The 24,665-nt window shown below is 35.2% G+C and overlaps 1 long non-coding RNA gene across 1 annotated transcript in view; it reads left to right on the top strand.

Moving 5' to 3' along the window:
* LOC105487495 (uncharacterized) overlaps positions 1–24,665 on the top strand; it is a 102,535-nt gene that overhangs the window by 76,260 nt on the left and 1,610 nt on the right. The window contains exons 3-4 of the long non-coding RNA XR_011624308.1: positions 1,152–1,209; positions 2,835–2,887. This is a non-coding gene — a long non-coding RNA (uncharacterized lncRNA). The remainder of the gene's footprint in view (positions 1–1,151; positions 1,210–2,834; positions 2,888–24,665) is intronic.

Genomic DNA, 24,665 nt, shown 5'->3' with positions numbered 1-24,665 from the left:
AGAACATCTTTGGTGATACTGAGTTCCAGAAAATTAAGGTTGATGGAAGAGTAAATTATTGTGAAGTGTTGTTGTTGTATGTTTTGGCTCTAAAAATATATGTATGCTCCATATAATAGATAAACTGAAAAATTAGCCATTTAAATATGTGTTCCAAGGACTGCATGTAGCCAAATTACTTAGAGAAATTGTTAAGAAGAGCAGTTTTCTGATATTGAGCATATTTTATGTAAACATTTTTTATTTTATAAATAAATTATCTCTCAACTCATTATTTGAAAGAAACATTATTTATTTGTAATCTATCAATTAGGTAAGCAAATAAACTAAGCCAATTTCTACAAACCTAACTTCTTTGAATACATATGTATAAAAATATGTCTTTATACACCCTTACTAATTTCTTATCACATTGCAGAAAATAGCCTATCATTACTCCATAAAATAATAAACTTTTTTCTTGTGTAAAGCACTTTCTAATATTCCAGGTTGACATGGTAAACTATCATTCAAATATACTGTTTCAAGAAAATATTTTACATTTACATTTTATTTGTTACAAAAATTCACACTTTAGATGCTATCTTTAGCAAACTATCTTAACTGAAGACTCTAGCTAGATTTTATACTATGAATATTTTGGGCTGTAATTTGAAATCCCATGAGCTACCATCATGGGAATCTATTTACTTTTATGTGAGTCAATGATTTGTGTCTCTCCCTGGTTATTTGTCTGTTGGAAGAGAAGAAGGAAGATGACAAATAAGTATTTTTTTCTCCACATTTGTGTACTTACAAGGAAAGAATTTGTCATAGATTCAAGTGGAAGATAATTCAGGTACTAATGGCAGTTCCCTAAATCAGGAATGAATAGTTGTTTTTTAGTATACTGCTGCACTCAGATAATGACCAGCTCATACATTCTGTCCATTTCTTGTGTAGACAGAAAAGTTAAATTAGAAATAGAAAATAAAATTTTATAATATTGATTACTGTGCATGCTGTTTTTTTCAAAACAGATTCTTCTTTAGCACATTTTTGTTAGTTTTAGAAGTAAAAATAATTGATAAACTTCTCATTCTATTTCTATTCAACTGAATAGTTACTGAGGTTAATGATGATGTCTGTGTGCATCTCTTGATATACCCTAGGTGGCGAAGCTCTTGATTTCTCTTCTTTACTGACTGGGTACATAGAAACTGCTATACGGTAAGTATGTAGAACCACACTCTTCATATAAAACACACATTTTATAGTCTTTAAATAGAAATTATAAAAAGCACATAGCACTAATTTAATTTAGTAGAGGTAAGGCATTCTCAAGTTATCTAATAGTTTAGGATGACCATGATAAAACCTGAACTAGATTTATGCACCTAAAATCTGCCTCTGCCTGTCCTTTGCTATTACCACAGGGAATTAAGGATGGGTGAACCCAGCCATGTTTTGGGTTCGTCAAACATCTTGAACTACTTTTCCAATGTTCTGGGTTAGGCAAAACCCAAAATGTGTTTTGCCAAGCACATTTTCCCTTAATTCTTAAACCCAGGAGTATTTTAAGGTAAATTTAATCCATATGCTTCTGATTCATTTACACTAAACTCATCAAAATGTTCTGTCTTAAGAGCTATTTGATGTTCAAGGAGCTTTTTGAATATTTTATAAGCCTTTTAAAGTCCTGTGCGTTGGGTTTTTACATTCAACTCAAGAGCAAGTGAACTCAGATCTTAAAATGATGACGTTTGGTTGCAAAGTCTAAAACATCAAGGTTTGTGAAGGTTCTAAACTTGGTTACGCATAGTTCAATCCTTGGTAAGAATATATATTAATATTGTTTTGCAGAATGTAGATTGCATAAAAGAATGAGTAGTGAACAAATGCAAAATAGGGCATGGAAATATAAAGAAGCCAAGTGACAAATAATTCAAAGCAGATTGAATGTCTGTTCTTTAGCAAGAACCATGCATGAGCTAACATAATGGAGGATGACATTGCAGCTGTTTTCATTTTTCTTTCTTTTGGGAGGACTTTCTTCTTTTTGGACTGTATTTGGACTTTTCTGCAAGTTCTCTCTATCTTTTGGGCAGTTACAGAACTCATAGCTAGCATTCTAGCACTAACACAAAATAGAAGAAAATAATGTTTAATACCATAAAGAGTTAGCTTTTGTTATGAAAAAAGCTATAAAAATTACTAACTTCATTTCTTAAGATATAATCATACTATTACAACTTTTCAGTTTGCAAAGAAATAGGCATTAGATTGATATTAATTATTAAATTCACTATCAAATTCACAAATTGAATTTACTGTCATGTGCCAACTCCTATAAATTTAAACTGGATGATACTTACTAAAATTTGTAATAAACAATACTATATTTGATTACACATACATAAATTCATTTTTATCTCTTATCATTATTTCTATCTGATTCAGAAGACCAGACTGTACTTAAGATAAATTAGTATATAACAGTAGTTGGGCACTTAGCTAAGTAAATAAGAAAACTCAGTGGTAAGAGAGAACAAGAGAAAGTAGAATGAAAAACTGTCATGGACAAATCATTTATCACAAGCTAAAAAATTGAAATCTTGTTCTTCTCAGTTACAGAAATGTCTAAGAACCAGACCCAGACATTGAATAAAGTTAAATAAAAAGCAATAATAATTTTAACATAAGCTTTGACAGTTGCACATGAGAAAAGTTTGTTTTTCCTACTGTTGTTGGCTTAAAAAGTATTTTAGTGGCTTTCAAAACGTTCTGTTGTAATAAGACACAACTGATGATAAATATCTTTATAATCATTATCTCAGTCATTGTATCTTTTTCAGCACTTTCTCAGGAATATTGAGGAGTGACATAGACGAGCACATTAATGGAGAGGGTGAGTTAAGAACAATGTATTACAATGAGATGAATTTCTTGACTAAAATGACATGTCTGAATATTTCTATTATTTTTCCCTTTTTATGCCAATTTCTATTTGACAATGTCATACTAGCATTATAGTTTTGAAGTGTTAGGGCTTTGAAATTAATATATTTTAGTTTTTAATCCACACTAGCTGGTTCACATCAAAAGTGATTAAGCCTTTTTTAGTCTCAAGTTTCTCTTCTGCAAAATAAGGACAAAAACACAGCATTCTTAAAATTATTGAAAATGATAAGGTAAATGAAGAGCTTAAAATCAAACAGACTTTAGAGCCAAATAAGCTCTCAGTAAATGGAACTTCTTTTTTTTTTTTTTTTTTGAGGCGGAGTTTCGCTCTGTCTCCCAGGCTGGAGTGCAGTGGCCGAATCTCAGCTCACTGCAAGCTCCGCCTCCCGGGTTTACGCCATTCTCCTGCCTCAGCCTCCCGAGTAGCTGGGACTACAGGCGCCCGCCACCTCGCCCGGCTAGTTTTTTTTTTTTTTTTTTTTTTTTTTGTATTTTTTAGTAGAGACGGGGTTTCACCATGTTAGCCAGGACGGTCTCGATCTCCTGACCTCGTGATCCGCCCGTCTCAGCCTCCCAAAGTGCTGGGATTACAGGCTTGAGCCACCGCGCCCGGCCAGTAAATGGAACTTCTAAGATGGATAGTCTACCTCTGTTCAAATTCTTGGTGATGGATTATCCACCACCAGAAAAGTCAGTGCACATCCCATTTGTTCAGGTCTTTTTGCTCTGCTGACTTGACTATACTACAACCCATAGGTTTTCAATCAAACACTGATCTATGTGTTTTTAGGAGGGTATTTTGCAGATGTGATTAAGGCCCATAATCAGCTGCTTTCAGTTAAATCATCCTATGTAACCTAGGTGGGCCTGTTTCAATCCAGGGAAAGGCCTTAAAAGCAGCGCTGATTGAGGCTTTCCTGATGAAGAAATTCCTGTAGATGGCAGGCAATAGCAGCTCCTAACCAGGGGTTCCAGCCTGCCCTTCCTGACTGCCTGTCACATGGATTTTGATTGCCTAACCAATCCCCACAGTTGCATAGGCCAATTCTTTACAATAAATCTTTGAATATATATCTCCCACTGATTCTGTATCTTTGCTTGAAAGTTGACTAATACAAGCCCCAAGCATGAATTCATTCAGCAAATAGGAAAGGTTTTCTGTGTACTAAGAATTGCTCTAGTTACCAAGGATGTTATAAAGAACAAACTAGATATTGTCCCAATCATCATTTGAACTAATAGAGGATACTTCCTTATGCAAATTTTTATAAAGATAATTATTCAGTTAAAATAATTAGTAATACTTTGAAGTAGAATTACAAATAGATGGAACTTTATTTCCATATTAGCTTTTTTAGTTTTCATATAGAAACAGTTAAATTTTTTTCTCTTGAATTTCAATTAGACTTATACTTTAATTCAACGATGTTTTTGCTTCTGTGAATCTAGATTTTCTGTTATGTGCAAGTATAGATTTTTCTCTATGTGGAAAAACATAAATATTACATTTTCTGAGTTTCATGTATTCATTGAACAAATATTAATTGAGTGCTTCTAAGTACAGGAAACTGAGGTGAATAAGACAGAGAAGGTCCATTTTACTTGCTTTAGAACCTATTACTGTTGCCTCAGTGATCATCATTGCCATTATATTTTTCAAATTATATTGTCATGTAGCTAACATGGAATGCTCATTCACGTGACTGTAACATAGGCCTCTTAAAACTTTTGGTGGGAGATATTTAATTGTGAAATATGTTTATCAGAACAATAAAAAGAGGCTTTGGAAAAACAGAGTTATCATTAAACGTTGAAAATAAGTATTAACATTTTGAGATTTGAGGACATACTTTTGCATATGCTTTTCATTTAAATCTTGAAGGAAATAAGCAAATGTTATCCGTAAGCAAATATCAAGGGAATGCAATCCTTGAAATAGAAAGTGTTTCATCTGATTTTTCTATTAAAAACATTATTTTCAGTTGCTTCTACACTCTTCCAATATTATAGTCTAGTAAGCCTTTAAATCATGAGTATTTAAGCTCACAAAATTCATTACTGCTTCTCATTTACAATTTCATAAAATTCTTCAGAAATTAGCTATTTTATTGGAAAATAATCAAATGAATGTTCCCCTTTCTTTGGTTGTCCTCTCACTCCCACCTCTCGCCCCAAAAGCAATTAACAGGGCCATTTTACATGTCTCCTTCAATTTCAAATTGCCAAGTCCTTTAGTAGCCAATTCTTAGCCTAGAATTTGTCAGATGTTACTCAGATTGAAAAAATAACAGTTTTCTTCAATTACAATTGAAAATGCTTTCCTACTGAATTGGGTAGGGAAAAACAAAGTATATACATGTTTTTACTTAGAAACAATAGCTTTGGTGACTGAGAAAGCAAGATGTTTGCAAAAGCATTTTAAACGTCGATGACCAATTTGCAAATCATTTTTTAAAATTTAACTTTCCACAGACATGTTTTTTAAAGCAATGTTATTATAGATTTAAGGGGTACATGTGTAGGTTTGTTACATGGGTATATTGCATAATACTGCAGTTTGGGCTTCTAGTGAACCCATCACCCAAATAGTGAACCCATCACACAGTGCTCAATGGGTACCTTTTCAACCCTTGCCTCTCCCAACCCTCCCCACTTTTGGAGTCCCCAGTGTCTGTTATTTCCATCGTTATACCCATGTGTACCCATTCCCAAACATGTTTTTAATTACCCTGAACTGAAAGGAAATATAATAGGAGAATGTCTGATTTCTCAGACTTTCACAATTTTGAAGGTTGTAAACAAGTTCTATGTTGTAATTTTTTTTGAAAAACACATTTTCTATACAATTGCAAGTGTCAACAGATTTCCAGGAGGAATACTAAAGGAACAAATTTTTTACATTATAGGATTATTCATACATAGTCAAACCATGTAACCACTGTAGAAATGAGAACAGTACATTTGGTAATTGATATTAAGACTATTACTTATTGTAGATCTTACCAATAATTGCCATGAATGGGCTGCCTGTACACTATGAAATCCTGAGGTGGTAAATTTTTACCTTTACAACAAGTTTCATATTACAGCCATTTACTTGTTTATAACAATTTAGTTATTTGTGCTTAATATGTGATATAAATAAATGGTATAAATTAATTTTACCATGCCTCATATGGACATCCTTAGACCCTATCAATTTACTCCACCATGCCCTAAAATTAGATTATTTTCTATGAGTCATGATGAGATTCATCACCTTATTGTGTAAACTTTCTGAGGTAACATCCTTTCTTTAGTTAGTCTAGTTTTATCATTTCTTGAAAATGCAAGTACCCACAAATTAATAATCCTAAAATCCTTATTAATTCTTACAGAAAAGGTTTTGTGTTAAAATAAAGAAATATAAAGAAAATAATAAAGATCCCAAAGCACCTCATTTAAATATGTGGCATACAAAAAGAAAAAAATAATAAAATAAAGTGATTTTACAAGTTACTGTCTTTCAGGTTTTACTTTTCACTGACATGCCCAAATAAGAAAAATGCTTGCATGCAACCAAACAATATGTTAATATGGAGTTTAGTAAGGGAGAAAATATTGAAGGCCAATCTGTAAGTAGTTAGAAGACAATAGAATCTTGAGCCTTCAGCAGCTGGGTCCATAATGAACAAATCATGCCAGGCCATAATAATAGGCTTGTTTGATAGAGTTGCAAAACTAATTTGATAAAGAGGATACAACTGACGTCATATATTTGGGCTCCAGTGAAGCATTTGAAACAGTGAATTATGTACTTTTACTTACAAACTAATTATAATTGCCTTGGATGAAAATAGAGTCACATGGATTGAGAACTGGCTGAAACATCATAAACAAAAATAGTAGATTGCAATGAATCCACTTGGAGGATAACTAAATACAGTGGGTTTTCAAAATGGTCAAAAAGTTTTGTAAATCTCTATTTACTGGTTGTTGAAGAATATTCTTCCTCAATAATGTTGAGGTAGAAATATTTGGGGGGGTGCCCAGTATAATAACCAAATAAAGAAATTAGACATGAGTATAATGTTTCATATGAATTAATAACTAATTTAGAAATTATGAGTTTGGCTTACATCAACCTTTGAAAATCTTTGTCATGCGAAAAGCATGCATCATAATATTCAGGTAACAGCTGATGCCTTAAGAGAACAGAGTATTTCAGAGTACCACTTGCTATTTAGGTACTATTAATTATATATTTTATCTGCTTATTAAAGTAGGTTAATTAGATTTAAGTAGGTTCAATAGCACCTTATTAGAAACATATCAAAGAAATAAAATGACATTTTCTAATTTCTACAAATTTGTGCTTATATTTTCACATATTTGTTCAAATTAAATAGATTTTACAGTAACAACAGAACAGTGTTAAGTATAAAAGATTAAAAATATAATATCTATAGACATATTTTTAATTTGCAGTAAAATGTCAGAAAATAGCTCTGAAAGTCTTCTTCATGAAAGAAAGAAAGAAATTACCTATGGATTTATAATAAAGTATAGTAGAACAGTTTTTCCAAAATGTGAACCATATGTTATTTTAGGAGTTATGTAATAGTGTTTTAAATTATATGTATTTGTGTATATGAGTAGGAAAAATAAGCAATTTAATCCATGACATAGATATTTATTTAAAATATATTTAAGTTAAAATAAGTCATCTCAAGAAAATATTAAGGAAAAATTTGTTCACTTAATATTTATCAGTATAAAGTATATAAGGATATAAAATATGGCCAACTTCAAGTAATGGGCAAACAAGACTAATATTTGGGAAATGTTGCAGATGAAAGGTCATTATTGCCTTATATTGAGCCAGAACGATTTTTAATGACATGAATGGGTAACATTGAAATGGTACAGGTAGGATCCCAATAAAAAATAAAATTAAAATGATAGGCAAACAAAAATAACCTACATAACATTCGAAATGGTGCAAAAATTTTATAGCTTCAGCAGATAATTTAAGCAATATTGTATTAATTGTTTCTGCATCACAGCAAAAGAACCTAAAGAGTATCTTGATGTTTACTAATATTTAACTTATTGAAGTGACATATTCTGACTCTCTCTCCCTTCCAATTTTTAAACGTTGATAGAATAAAATAAAAGGATATCAAGCATACAATAGAAGGAATTATTGTCATGATTAGGTATAACTTTAAATGGAAAGAGTAAATTTGTTGCTTGTAATTCAATTCAGTTAAATAAAAAGTATTGCTCCAAGATTTTATTATCATTTATGTATTATTTTATATAACCAAAGAAGACAGGGGCTTGATGTAGTAGAGTAAAATGCACAAATTAAGTAAAAAGCATATTTAAAAACATTTTATACAAGCAGAAGCACACACAAAAAAAACCTTTTGGTTTGCGCAATAGCCTCCCAAGGGTAAAGATGAGATTTACATCACTGGTTGTACTCAAAATTCACCCTGATGAGCATTGACGCCAACATTTAAGAGAGTATTCTCATAGGAGAGATTAGATGACCTGTCATGCTTTTTCCATTTCTTATTTACATGATTTTGTTGTCCTAATAATCATTCTTTGTGAAAACAACTTGCTGGCAACCTGAGTGTTTTTTAGTTATGTCCTTGGGAGTTGCTTGTCTGTGTTGAGCTAGAGCCCAGCTGTCATCTCCAAACATGGTGAAATTAGGAAATGGCACACCACCTAATCCTATCCTTTCCTTGAACATTCTACTTGAAGCAATACTTTTAATAATTCTCAGCTTTTGGAGCTGAAAAACAAGCACTACAACTTACCTTACAAATAGTATAGCAATAATGACATAAACTCTATCTATAAATTTCTGCTTCACCATAATTCTTTGTTTGAATTAGGTTATGACCCTTGCCTTACCATAATTTTGTCTCAAATATTAGCATATATTCATCAATCCATTAATTTTTTCACTTAGGACAAGTTTCCTAAGTGTCTATCCTGCTAGCTGTGCTAGATATTGCAGACACAGTGATGAAAAGACACATATTTTTCATGGCACTGGAGGGCATAATTAGGTAAATGAATACTGTGGTTGATGCTTGTGTACTCCCAACATGTATTTGCTGAAATCCTAATTCCCAATGTGATGTTATTAGGAGGTGGGACCTTTGGATGCTGATTAGGTCATGATGGTGAAGCTTTCATAAATGGGATTAGTGCCCTTATAAAAGAGGTTCAAGAGAGACCTCGTTCCCCTTTCACCATGTGAGTAAGGCAGTGCCATCTATAGAGAAAGTAGAGTCCTCACAATATGCTGAATCTGCCAGCACCTTGATCTTTGACTTCCCACCATCCAGCATTGTGAGAAATAAATTTCTATTGTTTAAGCCACCTAATTTATTGTATTTGTTATAGCAGCCCAAACAGGCCAAGACAATGAACAATTAACAATACAAATAATATTTATAAGATTAGAAAGTAAAATGTTTTGGAGGTAGATTGAAGAGACATCCAACCCAGCCTTGTTGATCATAAAGGTGATGATGAGTTGTACTCAGAACAAATTATGAGTGTGTGTGTGTGTATGCATAGTACATATGTGTGTGTGTGTGTGTGTGTGTGTGTGTATGCCATAAAAGCTACACAAAGAGTACAGCTGTCTGAAAGGTCCAAAGAAAGAGAGTATGAAACGTTTAAGGCGTTAAAAGATGTTGAATATACTAGAGAGCAGAGTGAGCAGAGTTTGAGTGGAGGATAATGAGACAAGGCTGGAGGGGATCTGTCTTGGTCTGTTTTGTGTTTTTATAACAATATCTGAGACAAGGTAATTTATCAGAAACAGAAATTTATTGGCTGACGATTTTGAAGACCTGGAAGTCCAATATCAAGGTGCTATCATCTCACGAGAGCTTTCTTACTGTGTGATCACATGGTGGTAAGCAAGAGGGCAAGAGAGGGCAAGAGGGGGCTGAACTTACCCTTTCATAACGGTGCTAATTCCACCTGTGAGGATGGAGCTCTACAGGCCTAATAACCTCTTAAAACTCCCAACACTGACTACTGTTACAATGGCAATTACATTTCAACATGAGTTTTAGAGAGGACAAATGTTCAAGCCATTGCAGGCCCCAAGTGTTGTGTACTCTACAATTCCAGAAGCAGTATTTGTATACACTATGCCACCAGGTGAAAGAAATCAGGATCTAAGTTAGAATAGAAACAGTGAGGATGGAAAGAACTATCTAGGAGATAAATTAAACAGAAGTTGGTGATTGGATAGCGGAGTAAAAGAGAAAAAGAGACTTTTGCTTGAACAATTGCATGGGTGGATAGTGCTAAACACAGAAGGAGGAGTCAGTTTCAGGTTGACTTGAGGTAGTTTGAACTTGTTGACTTTGAGGTATACATGGGAACTCTAGTGGCTGGTTCTAGTAGACAGTTATATATGAAGGTTTGCAATTCAAGAGAAGAATCTGGATTAAGGTATATATTTTGAAAGGATAGTCATTGAAGCCATGGGAGTTGAAGCATAATGGCAAGAGAGAACACGTAGACTGAGATCAGAAAAGGGCTTAGCATACCCTGAAGATCAGCAGTAATTGAAAGATGAACATAAGAGGAGGAGAATACAAACTGGTATGAGACACAGCTACCAGACAGAGTAAGCTTTTAGGAAACTGATTGATATACTGAAAAGTTAGAAAGCAGTATTAGACATAGCAATAGCTCCTGAAATAATTTTTATAATCCTAAATTTGAAAAACAGAAAGGAAAATTAGTCATTTTTTCTGGTTTTATGTAGTGCTATAGCTGTATAGTTGTACAATCTTAGAACTATAATAATTATTAAAGAATATCTGTAAGTCGATTTTATAAATTACTTTCATAATCCAGGTTTTAGATTAACATACATGTGATTAAGATCCCATTTTCCAAAATAATACAGAAATGTGTAAATCACAGTTAAGCAGAGGAAAGTCAGCCAGGTTTTTCTTCTTATACACGCACACCATACACACACACCTCACATACCAAATGGATGCAGAATACTTTTTCTTAAAAGAGACAAGAAAATGCTAGTAAATATACTTCTAAACTTTCTATGTAAGGAGATAGATAACGATTTGTTCTTTTTTATGGTTAAAACTTAGTATTAATTTTCGAGAAAGTAAATGAAAACATGGAGGAATAGAAAAGATACAGAGAACCCTAATTTCTTTAATCAAAATATTAAAATATTAGTATTACCCCATTCTTAAACACAGCTGAAAAATGCCAATATGAGTTTCTTTTTTTTCTCATCCAAGCATATTATGAAAATAAGAATAATAAAATGTTGTGCTATTGGCAGAAGAAAGGAAACAAAAAGATAAAATTATGAATGAAAAGTTATTTGTATTCTGTGTAAAATATCATTATTTGCTCTTAAGTACTGTTGTTTTCTTGGTAATTTAGGAGTTCTTCATAACATAGATTGCAATGAAAAACTCTGTACATTGTTCTGAATTTGAAGATGATGCTTTTTTTAAAATCACTGGCATGTGATTGTGTATATAGAAATCCAAAACGTGAAGCAATCAGTCCATCAATTGGTTATTTTGTTTACACAAAATCAGAAGAGTTCATTTGACTGATTCCCCTATCCCTAGATGTTTGGGCATTAAATATGTAACCCAGATGTCAGCTAGGACCACCTTGTCCTCCTTGAGATATAGATAAGATTGACTTGAATCATGATAACACTTTGTGGAAGGCTGAAACCCTTACAAAATATGTGAGATTCAGGGAGCTTGAGTTCCAATGCTTCCTCTTCCTTCATCCTTCTCTTTCTGTGTTTGTTTCCTCTCTCTTTTATCCTCTACATGATTTCAGATTTAGACTCTGAACTTTTAAAAAAATGTTCACAAAACAGAAATGTAGCTCACTCACATGAAGCATTTGTAAGCATAGAAATCCTTTTAGAAGGTTGTGACAAGGGGAGATTAAGAGGAAAGAGCATTTACACGGTTGCAAGAAAAGTAACTTCAAAGTTAGTAAAAGTCACTCTGATTTCTTCAGCCATCCTTCTGGATGGGAATTTGCACTGGCCCTTTAGCCCTTCTGGAATTGTGCTATGGGATAAATTGATGTGTTTATATATACAGGTATACCTGATTTTATTGTGCTCCATAGATACTGAACTTTTGACCAATTGAAAGTTTGTGGCAATCCTGTGTCAACAAGCCTCTGTTGGCACCATTTTTCCAAGAGCATGTGCTCACTTCAATGTCTCTGCATTACATTTTGAAAATTAACACAACATTTCAAACTTTTACATTATTATTATATTTGGTAGGGAGATCTGTGATCAGTGATCTTTGATGTTACTATTGTAATTATTTTGGAGCACCACAAACCTCACTCATATAAGAGGGTGAAGTTAGTTGATAAATGTTGTGTGCCTTCTTACTGCTCCACCCACTGGCCATTTCCCTGTCTCTCTTCCTCTCCTTGGGGCTCCCTATTCCCTGTCACACAACTATATTGAGTTTAGGCTAATTTGCAATACAATAATGGCCTCTAAGTGTTCAAGTGAAAGAAGAGTTGCATGTCTCTCACTTTAAATTTAAAGCTAGAAATGATTAAGCTTAGTGAGGAAAGCATCTCAAAAACTGAGACTGGTCAAAAGCTAGGCCTGTCAAATAGTCAAATTATGAATGCAAAGGAAAAGTTCTTAAGTTAAAAGTGCTACTTCAGTGAACATACAAATGATAGGAAAGCAAAACAGCTTATGTTAACATGGAGAAAGTTTGAGTGGTCTAGAGAGGAGACCAAATGAGCTACAACATTCCCTTAATCCAAAACCTAATCCAGAGCAAAGCTGTAACTCTATTCAATTCTACGAAGGCTAAGAGAGGGCAGGAAGCTGCAGAAGAAAAGTTGGAAGCTAGCGGTGGTTGTTTCACAAGGTATAAGGAAAGAAGCCATCTCCAAAATACAAAAGTATAAGGTAAAGCAGCAAGTGCTAATACAGCAAGTTATTCAGAAGGTCTAGTCAAGGTCACTGATGAAGATGGTACACTAAACAGATTTTCAATGTAGAAGAAACAGTCATATATCAGAAGAAGATATTACCTAAGATTTTTGTAGCTAGAGAGGAGAACTCAATGCCTGGCTTCAAAGGTTCAAGAGACAGGTTGACCCTCTTGTTAGGCACTAATGACACTGGTGACTTCAAGTTGAAGCCAATGCTCGCTGACCACTCCAAAAATGTTAGGGCCTTTAAGAATAATGCCAAGTGCACTTTGCCTATGTTCTCTAAATGAAACAACAAAGCCTGGATGATAGCATATCTGTTTACAGCATAGTTTGCTGAATATTTTAAGCCTATGGTTGAGACCTAATTCTCAGAATAAAAATACTTCTTTCAAAATATTGCTTTTTATTGACAATACAACTGGTCACCAGAAAGCTCTGATGTAGATATAGAAGGAGATTAATGTTTTCATGTTCACTGGCACAACATCCATTCTGCAGCCCACAGATCAAGGAGTAGTTTCAAAGTTCAAGTCTTATTATTTAAGAAACACATTTCATAAAGCTATGGCTGCCATATATTGTCATTCCTCTGATGGATTTGGGCAAAATCAATTGAAAACCTTCTGGAAAGAATTAATCATTCTCGATGCCATTAAGAACATTCACGATTCATGGGAGGAGGTCACAATACTAAGCAGAAGTTTGGAAGAAGTTGATTCCAAATCCTGTGGATGACTTTGAGGGGTTCAAAACTTCCAGTGGAGGAAGTAACTGCAGATAGTCCAGAAATATCAAGAATACTATAATTAGAAATGGAGAAGATGTGACTTAATTTCTACACTCTCAGGATAAAATTCAAAAGGATGAGAAGTTACTTCTTATGGATGAGCAAAGTAATTGTTTGTTGAGATAGAATCTACTGGTGAAGCAGCTGTGAATATTGTTGAAATGACAATAATATTACATACACTTAGTTGATAAAGCAGTGGCAGGGTTTGAGAGGACTGACTTCAATTTTGAAAGAAGTCCTATCATGTGTAAGAGGCTATCAAACAACATTACATGCTGCAGAGAAATATTTTGTGTATGAAGAGTCAATTGATGTGGGAGATTTTGTTGTTGTCTTATTTAAGAAATTGCTACACCACCCCAATCTTCAACAAACACCACCCCAATCGGTCCGCAGCCATCAGGCAAGATCCTCCACCAGCAACAGAATTAGGATGCTCTGAAGACTTAGACAATTGTTAGTGTTTTTAGCAACAAAATATTTTTAAAGTATGTATAATTTTAGACATAATGTTATTGCACACTGAGCAGAGTACAGCATAGTATAAACATACCTTTTATATGGACTGAAAACACCCCCCAAAAATGAGACTCACTGTATTGTGATACTTCCTTTACTGCTATGGTTTGGAACCAAACCTGTGATATTTCCAAGCTATGCCTCTATATACACTGATATTTAAATGACAACATTGTTTGTAATGGTTAAAATAAGAGATGATTGTTTCCTTATACAACAGCATGATTAAATCAATCAAGATAATCCATACAGTATAATTTTGAGCAGTCACGTAAAAAGAATGAAAATCTACACATTCTTAAAAGTCTCCAAAATGTATTATGAATTGAAAAAAAAATCAAGGTGCAAAATGATGAATGTAGTAAGTTCCCATTTTTGGAAATATATAAACATGTTTGGAACTGGAAGGATACCAAAATTTATTATCACAGTTCCTTTTAAGGGGAGGTTCTGGGTTAGATGGAATGGGTTTTCTTTTCTGTTTTATAACTTAGTATTGTTTAATAAAATTTAATTTATATTATTTTAAATTAATTAATAATACTTGATTTAATTTAGATACAGTACCTTATTATCTCATTCAGAATAACTCAACCACTCTTTTATGAGTATTAGAAAAAGAGTTGCTACTACAATAAAATCCCAAGAACCTAACATACTCTTCTCCACTTCATACTCTAAGCTCTGACCACCGTGGCTTTCTCCCTGCCTTGTCAATTTGCCAAGTCTATTCTCAGAGCCTTTGCACTTGCTCTTTCCTCTGCTTAGCTTGGAATTCTCTTCTCCAGCTGCCTTACTTCATTTGAGTCTCTATTTAAATGTCACCTCTTCAAAAGATACCTTCTGTGACCATCCTGTTTACCCCAAGTTCCCTAATCCACCTAGTCATCATTTTCTAACCCTGTTTCACCTGCTTCATTTCAGGTGTTATTCCTTTAAATTACATATTGTGTTTCCCTGTGTGGGTGTGTTTTCCCTGCTAGAACATTAACTTTATAAGATCAATGTTTTATCTATTGCTATAATTTCAATGCCCAATAGTAAGCACTTAATTAATAAATGCATGAGCAAATGTATGAAGGAATGAATAAATGAAGGAGCTCACATGGGCCCTCTGGGTCTCATCTTTTATAATCTAGGAGCTTACAAAAACAGTTTTCTTTTTAAGATGAATTCATGTGTCAAATCTTAAACATTACATTTATTTTGAGTATTTACTTACTCCACATAACTTATAGGACTCAAGACTTGAAGTAGGTTTTGACACAATTATTAAAATAATAGATATCATCTAGGATTTGGGGAGGCTAATATAATTCTCAGGAGGCTGAGGCAGGAGAATCGCTTGAACCCAGGAGGCGGTGGTTGCAGTGAGCCGAGATCACACCACTGCACTCTAGCCTGAATGACAGAGTGAGACTATTTCAATAATAATATTAATAATTCTAAAAATTTGAACCATTACTGTGTGCTGACGCTTGCATTTTGAAAGGTAATCTTCCCAGTAATCTTATGAGCTGAGCCCTATTAGCATATTCATCTTCTAGGAAGGAAAGGGATTGCTCAAGATCATGCAAGTACTTACTAACCTCAAATTCCCAGAGGACTCAGGATACTCTGATAAATTTTGCCATCAATTGTCATCCTTAAACAAGGTATCTTGTGTTTTTCCTATAGCAGGGAAGGGGATGGCAGCATCTGCTAAATGTTTTTAACAGAAATAGTAACGTGATAAATTAAATTATAGATGCATGCTAAGAAGAAAAGGTTCTGTTGTTCTCAACACATTCATATTCATTTCACAGAATCATCAAGGTAAACAAATTTTCATTTTTTGTTTATAACAATTCCTAGTGTTAGGGAATAGTTTATAGACATGGAACAGATGGAAATAAAATAACATATTTTAGGGAAGACGTATGGACTGTGTGCTCCAGGTAAGACTGCCAGCCTTACCATTTTCCCTTAACCCTTGACACTGCCAGTCTCCTCACTAAAAACTGAATAAGGGACAAAATCCAATAAATAATCTATAATTAGAATTAAATAGGCACCTTGTCCTCAGAATAAATCTCATTGTGTCTTACATTTCCTTTTGCTCTCAGTTAACACCAGAAACGTCAGCCTCCAATGTCTTCCATCACTCTGCAAATTCTTACCACACATGGCTCTGCGTATCCCCTGACCTGACCCAATCCTCACTCCTCCGTAATCTCTAAATTCCTCCACTGTATCTACTGGATATAATAGTCTAAAGTCAGCAAAATCTCCTATTTTATCAAACTCTTTTGTAAACATTTTTCTCTCGCTCTCTTTTTTTTGTTTGTTTGTTTTCACTAACTAGATTCTCTCGGGGACACTCAAGTGTGGCTTACCCCTCTTTCATACCATACTTCACTAGGCCTGGAGTTATTCTGGTAAGCAGAGTAACTCCTCCCCCTGTCCCCAAGGATGTCCACATTTAAACCTTAGAATCTGTGAATATGTCCCCTTACATGGCAAAATGGACTTTGTAGATGTGCTTAAGAAACTTGAAATGGGAAGATTATTTTGAGTTATCTAGGTAGGTCCATTGTAATCATTTGGATTCTTATAAGAGGGAGGCAGAAGTGTTGGAGTCAGGGAGAGACTGACTGAAGATGATAACCACTAGCTTTGAAGATGGAAGGGGTCAGGAGCCAAGAAATGCAAGCAGCCTCTAAGAAGCTGGAAAATGCAAGGAAACAGATTTTTTCCCTGAAGCCTCCAGAAGGAATACAGTCCTGCTGACACCTTGATTTTAGCCAGTGAAACATGCTGCAGACTTTTGACCTTGAGAACTGTAAAATAATAAATGTGTTGTTTTAAGACACTAAATTATATGGTAATCTGTTACAGCAACAATAAGAAACCAACACAGATGTCTTTCTTGCTTATCTTTGTTACTTCCAGACCATAATCCTCAACCTTCTTAAAGACCCCTAGCTCCTTTGAGGTATGTGCCATCAGGCTAAACCATCTGCCACTCCTTATTGCTGTCATCTGCCAACCCTCTCATTATTCCATTTCATTCATTAAAAGTATCTGCTCTCTTCTCACTGTCTTTCCACCATATTTTTATTATCCTTTATGCTGGCATCCGCATCAGTGTATGATACACCTTCCAATCGGATATTGCAATTTCTTGACCTTCTTACATTCAAAGATGTTTTCTTCTGCCTCCTCCATCCCCAATCTTAGAATCATACCATAAACCTTATCAGAAATAGTGACAAAAGTACTTCCAGATTCTCAATTTAAGGCTTTTTACTCTCAAACACTTTTCACGTATCATTCTATTTTACTTTCTCCAGTACTTTTATTCTAATAACCTCCTGAGCTGCCTCAGATCTGGTTTATTGACCTACGTTTTACCATCTATCACCTCATCAAGCCCTCACTTTGGGTTTACCGTCCTAGATTAAAAGAATGTTCCATCATTATATCATGTCATTTTATAAATCCTCAACTCCCTCACTTGTTTCTCTCTCCACAATACTACCATGACAAAGCTCAAATCCACATCAAGTCTTAGCCATTTGACTTATTCTCATAACTGGAAAATAACACATCATCCTGCTGACTGGATTCACTTGAAATACATGACCATAAATATCTATTGGTTCTTAAGTTTCGCCACTAATTCTGTTACATTTTTTATAACCACATTTTTTCTGTCCTCAACACATCAATTCCCCCACCTCTTATTTTTCAAGTTAAGAAAGCAATTAAGAACTTTATGTAACTAGCACTAAATCTACCTACCCGCTTGCATCTGCTCGTACGTAACGGTGGCTTTGTTCCTATATGAGGTCAATCTTTCTTCCTGTGTATTACCCAAGTTCTTTGCTCATGTAATTATTCACTGTCTCTCCTGCTCTATTATGTTATAAATCTTATTAAAATTCATAGCACCATTAATTCCAAATCTTTAATGTTTCCTCCCCTACTGAGATATTTTAGCACACAAACATACTATAATGTCTCTCAACTAAAAATAAATAAATAAACATGATCCTACTATTCTCCTTTACTATTTCTCAATTCTCCCCTTTTAATAAAACTTCTCAAATAATTGTCTATATGGACTATCCCCATCTCTTTATCTTGACAGCAAATATTCTCTCCTTTATTTCTAAAACACTTTTTCACTTGGTTTCCCCAATGGTTAGTTTGTTCTAGCATTTCTATAAAGAAATACCTGAGGCTGGGTAATTGATAAAGAAGAGATTTAATTGGTTCACAGTTCTGCAGACTGTACTGGAAACATGGCATCGGCATCTGCTCAGCTTCTGGGGAGGCCTCAGGGAGTTTTTGCTCATGACAGAAGCCAATGAGGGAGCAGGCATCTCGCATGGCAGAGTAAGAGCAAGAGAGAGTGGAGGCGGGGGGGTGCCACACTTTATAACAACCAGATCTCAGAAAAATCACTCAATATCTTGAGGACAGCACCAAACCCTGAGGGATCCGCCCTCAGGACCCAAACACCTCTCACCAGGCCGTGCCTTTAACGCTAGAGATTACAATTCAACATGAGATTTAGGTGGGACATTCAAACTATATCAAAGAGTAGTACATATGCGTGGTTTTCTTTCTGCATCTTTGAGCCTTCCTTATCAGTTTCCTCTGCTGGATCTTCTTCCTTGTCCTGCCCTTTAATGTTGGAGTGCCTCAGCACCCAACATGCAGTCTTTCTCTTTTCCATGTGCTCTATGTTCTGAGTATGTGACAGCCTTTAAACATTCTCAATGTAATCCTCACAAAAATCTTATGAAATCTTCTTTTACAGTTTAAGAAACTGGGGCTTCAGAGATAAAGTAATCCAAGACTACAGTGGTACAAATGGCTGGGCAAGACTCAAAGGCAGGCCAGTCTAACTACGTAACTTTCCCTTTCCAGCCACTTCCCTGGTTCTTATGTCATTGTCATACCTGCGGTTTGTAGTGCCTGCAGTAAAAACTCCCCACTTGGAGTAGAGGTAAAGTGAAAATAAAGTAAGCTTAAATACAGGTTAGTTTTCAATGTCTGTGCCTCATGCCTTCTTTGTCATTTTTACTACCTCTTTTCTCCTTTAGTATAGTGACATGCATAGTTCTTTCTAATGACACTGATTGCTTCCTTTACAACCTTTACCAGAAACTTTGAAAGTTGGATGTTTTCCTGAGGCAGAGATTTGAGTACGGTGGCAGGACACAAACCAGCAGCAGTTGCAGAAGAGCACTTTGCTCTTTTAGTGAGCACCTGACTGTTTCTCTTATTGGCCAAAACAAATATGACCCAGCAAATGCTTGACTTCTTAATAGCTGTGAGATTATTCATGAATAAGTCCCCTAATTAATTTATAATTATGTGCAGTTTATTGCTTTATGAGACTAAGAACACATTAAAGACTTTTGAGTTGAGGCAACCTCAGGTGGGCCATCCTCCAGCATATCAAAGCTCATTCTTTCATAAAGCAAAGCCTTTTTACAGATCAAGGAGAATTTTACTTTCCTAGCTATTGCTTTTAAATTAGTTATGCAAGAACTTTTTTGTAAGTATTCAAGATTCTTACTTTTTTAATATATATCTTTTGGAAACCACTTAAAAGTGAACAACTATTCATTCTGTCTGGCTCTCAGTGTGTGTGTGAGTGTGAGTGTGCATGCATATGCACCCTTGATTTTTCTTATCTCCTGATTTTTTAAGGTAAATGGTATAAAGATTTAACAATAGTTTATTGTTTATGAGGCATTTCCATTCTAGAATATTATACCTTAAAAGAATTAAAGCTTGTGTGTTTGGTGAGTTCATCTGTTCCTAATAGTCCTTTGTATACTACTAGTTTTCTTTTTCTTTTTCTTTTTCTTTTTCTTTTTCTTTTTTTTTTTTAGACCGAGTTTTGCTCTGTCACCCAGGCTGGAATGCAGTGGTGAGATATCAGCTCACTGCAACCTCCGCCTCCTGGGTTCAAGCAATTCTCCTGCCTCAGCCTCCAGAATAGCTGGGACTACAGGCATGCGCCACCACACCCAGCTAAATTTTGCATTTTCAGTAGAGATGGGGTTTCACTATGCTGGCCAGGCTGGTCTTGAACTCCCGACTTCAGACGTCCCAAAGTGCTGGGATCACAGGCATGAGCCACCCCCCACCCTGGCCATATACCACTATTATTAATATTATAAAAATTGGCAATTTTTGTAAAAGGAGTTCACATTTAGTGAAGGTCTACTCTTTGTATTTTACACACATCTTATTTAAACTGGGCTTGTTTCTGAGCCTACTTCATCCCAAAGCAATTTCTGGGTAGAAAGTGAAAAATGTTTTTTTCATAGAAGAAAGTCAGCCTACCTAATTTACTTGTAGGGAATATGTAGTATTATTTATCTTTTTAATAATTTCAAGCTATTTCCTTACTTTGGCATATAGAAAGTGCAAAAGTCTTATAATTTTCTCCTTTTCTTTAATTTTTGTGTGTGCTGGTTATAAACTGTTTCATCAAACTGGTAGATACCTAATTAACAAATTGCCTTGTTGATTAATCTGGCCCATTAAAATTAATACAAAGAAGATCTTCATGAGATAAATTTAGTAAGTTTAATATTTTTTGATACCATGCACTGTTGCAAAGGATAAAATCAATCCATATTTATTAATTCACAGTGAATAAAGAGATCTCCCACATAATTATATAATATTTAAAATTGTGTAATATTAATAATTACACTAATCAAGGCACATAAGGAAAATCAAAATGTCTCCACATGAACATTCTTTAAAATTCAATGTGGAGTTAAGAAATCATGTTATTAAAAGAAAATTATTGTAAATATAAAACATATCAATTGTTTTCATAATGCTGATTTCCTTTGAGGAGTAGCTCACATGTTAAGCAATATTTTGCTACTGGAATTAATTACTTAAATGTCAGCCCTATCAGTGAAACAGCTAAAAAGTAAAATTGACAGAAATTTGCATCATGCACTATGAATCTCTGACCATGAATTTGGTCATATGCTGAAATGAAATATTCCATGTGCTAATCGTCTCACTGAGAAACATTTATTTACTAACTAACTTTAACTTATTAAATAGTTATGCATGAGAATTAATTAAATATAATCTGTGACTTTGGACAAGTTTCTGAATACTTGGGGCTTAACATTTACTTTTTTTTCTGTCTGCAGAACTGGAGTTGTCATAGCTACTTCATTTATTTATTGTGATGAAATGTAATTATGTATGTAGAACAGAGGGTGCAAGCTGAAAGGCTCCATTAAATCTGGTCCACAGAACATTTTGTTTGGCATGTATGCTGATTTAAAGATAATCTCAGCCAATATTTGAAATTGAGAGAATTTTATATAAAACTGAAGATTTCTGATTTTTCTTAAAAATTCAGAAGATGTGCCAGCAGTGAGCCTGCATTCTTGGAGGCAACAAATGTGTGTATATTGAAAGGCCTAAAATGTTAAGTACTTTCTTGTCAAGCCTGAGCTGCTCAACCTATCTGTAGATTCCTTTGGTCTCATCTGATAGCGCCAACCGAGCAGCAAAGGATCCCCAACTCGGGAGCCCTTCTATAAGCTAGTCTAGCTACACTTCACCCAGCTCTTCATTTACCAGGTTTCACCTACATACCAGCCTGCTAGATGGCTCAATGAAGTCAATCACATCCACCTGTGGGAACCAGGTGGGTCCTTCTATGACTGCAAAGCCTGTCTCTCACAGTCCCTGCTGGCTCACTCTGCTACAAGTGCAACCCTGTGTGGCACTCCTCCCCCAGGCTATCAGTATTGCAACTAATAGACTGCTGTCAATCACATCTACCCAGTGTCAGGTGTCATGTATTTGGCCGTATCATCCTGTTGAGGGCAGGAAATCCCATCTTCACAAATGAATGAGTAGGAGATTGTCTAAATGAATGGAGCTTAGTAGTAGCTGTGTCTTTAGAGAGGGAACTTGCTTGCCAGTTCTTCACATTCATGTTCAGTCTCCTTTACTGGTTGATTTTGCCTTACTGGCTGTCATAGACAGCTGAATTGTTGTATTGTGTATAATGCAATTCTATATACATAAAGCTCTTAATATGTGTAGTTAATAGATTATATTATGAGAGAAGGTAGCATTTGAGGTAGACCTTCAGGGCAGAGAATGTGAGGTGGAGGTGGAGATAGGAAGAAGGTCGGGTGGGGGGATTCATTACAGATAATTACTTCCTTGTAATGTGTTGACTTAGATCTCCTTCCCAAGAGCATGAAAGTCTTTTGCCTCAGTTGTGTTAGAGCCTGAAACTCCTAGCCTTAAGTTCTATTATCATCCCTGCTCTACTCTCATTCAACTAATGCTGAGAATAATCAAGGCACAACATATTAAGCAGAGGTTTGGGAGATGAAAGTCCATTATGAGAGATCTGTTAATGTGAGAATAGAGTTTCTTGCAGAAAATAGAAGAATATAGTGTTGGAGAGATAGGGTAAGACCATATTAAACATCAACTTCCTCTGAGCAGTTTGTGCTGTATTTTCAAGCCAACATTTCAAGAAAGGGTGTCTGATTTATGGTCAGGTCGTCCTCTAGCCATGTGGAGGATGTGTGGGAGCCAAGTTTTCAAGTGTTCAGTGGAGCCAAAGAGTTCATTGGAGGTGTTATAGGCATTCTTCAACCACATAATTCCAATGCAGTTTTTAAAAGATAATTTAACATTTTCGAACAGATTAAAAGCCATGCACAGAATAAGAATTTTTGAATGTTGGAGACCTCATGGTATTGAGAGGTGCTGCTGGCTTAACTCCTTTGTTGAATGTGCTGAACTTGGGGTAAATCTCCCCTGGCTGCTTTTGCACATTTATTTGAGGCACTTATAAAAATATATTTGATTAGGGAGTTTACTGCTCCACATTGGTTTTGATTTTGTGCTCTTTGTTTATGTAGATGTTTGTGTATTTAACCTATTTTGCCCTGTGAGAATATTCAAGTAAAAATATTGTTTCCAGATCCATGGTTTGAAATCACACATCTGGCAAAGGAAGGTACATCAGCTGGATACAGGCTCTCACCATATTTTGTCAGTTGCATATTAACAAACAAATGCTTAATGCCTAGAATGGAGGTAATATTATATTGTACTACCTTTTGCACTTACATTAAGCTCTATTTAATATTTGTCCATTTTATATTTGCAATCTCACTGGACATTTCAGTGGCCTCCTTTTTGCCTAACATTTATCAATAACATATGTATTTATGTTTTATTGGAGAGGTAACATAATTACCCTTGAAACTAGAAGTGAATTTTTAGTTAAAAATAAGTTTAAAACTAACATTTAAAAATTGATGGCCATAATGAAAATGATTTGGCTGAAAATAATGTGTAAGTTGTAGCACGAACTAATTTCACAACTAATGGTAAACACCATGAAAACAGAATAGAACATAAGAATGAGAGTTCATGGTTTTGAATTTTTTGTTGTTTGGGTTTTTTTTTTTTTTTTTTTTTTTGACAACCCACTGTATTATATACGTTGCCCTAAGTTGTGATATGAATCACACTGCCTTTAGACCTAGGCATGAGCAACCTCTGCTCTGGGTCCCATGCTTTAGAGGGTTTTATTTTTGTTCCTTATAGCTGCATCCCTTTCCATAAAGCAAACAAATTCGTTACATTAAAGAATAATCCCAACTCTTTTCCAGACCATGTTCTTGGTGTCTGTATTCCAGAATTCTCTGCCCACAAATCTACTTCCAAGGTCTACATGGAGATCTTACCTGGGTACATCTCCCTGAAACATCTATGCTGCTGATTTGTATACCCCCAGGACTGAGGAGTGGCCAAGGGGTGTCTTTTTATTGATTATTTCCGGAGCTTTGACATGTGGCCAAGATGACTACTTACATGCATGAAAAGCACCTCAAGGTATAAAATGAGGCCAGAGGCAAGGAGAAAAGCTGATCAGACTTCAGACTGGGGCCAATTGATATGATGCCACCATATCCCACAACAGGACTCTGTGGAGTCCAGAATCCTAAGTTCAAATCTAGTCATCCACATCCTTATGGAGGTATATTTCTCAAGGTAGCGTCACGGGATACTTGGGGTGTCCCTTCACAGCTGGAAATCTATGTGGCTCGTGGTGCCTTCTGCCTGAGTATTGCTTGCACCCAATAAGCTTTTTCTGCCCACTTTGCCTGGCAGGCTGCATTCAACTCACACTACTTGCTCAGATCCCACAACTGCCAAGGGCGAGTGAGGTGCGGAGTGGCAAGGGGTATGTGGGTAAGCAAGTGTGGGGTCTTGCCACTGTGCATAGCCAGGCATACTGGCTTCTATAGCAGAGCAGGCAGCTCCAGGTGCCAGCACAGGTGCCAGCTCTATGCAAGGCTGCAGCTGGACCAGATGTACCACACAT

Source organism: Macaca nemestrina, chromosome 6 (assembly GCF_043159975.1).
Source record: "Macaca nemestrina isolate mMacNem1 chromosome 6, mMacNem.hap1, whole genome shotgun sequence".
NCBI classification, from domain to species: domain Eukaryota; kingdom Metazoa; phylum Chordata; class Mammalia; order Primates; family Cercopithecidae; genus Macaca; species Macaca nemestrina.
Note: the sequence above shows the minus strand (reverse complement) of the source record. Positions and strands in the feature narration are given on the sequence as shown.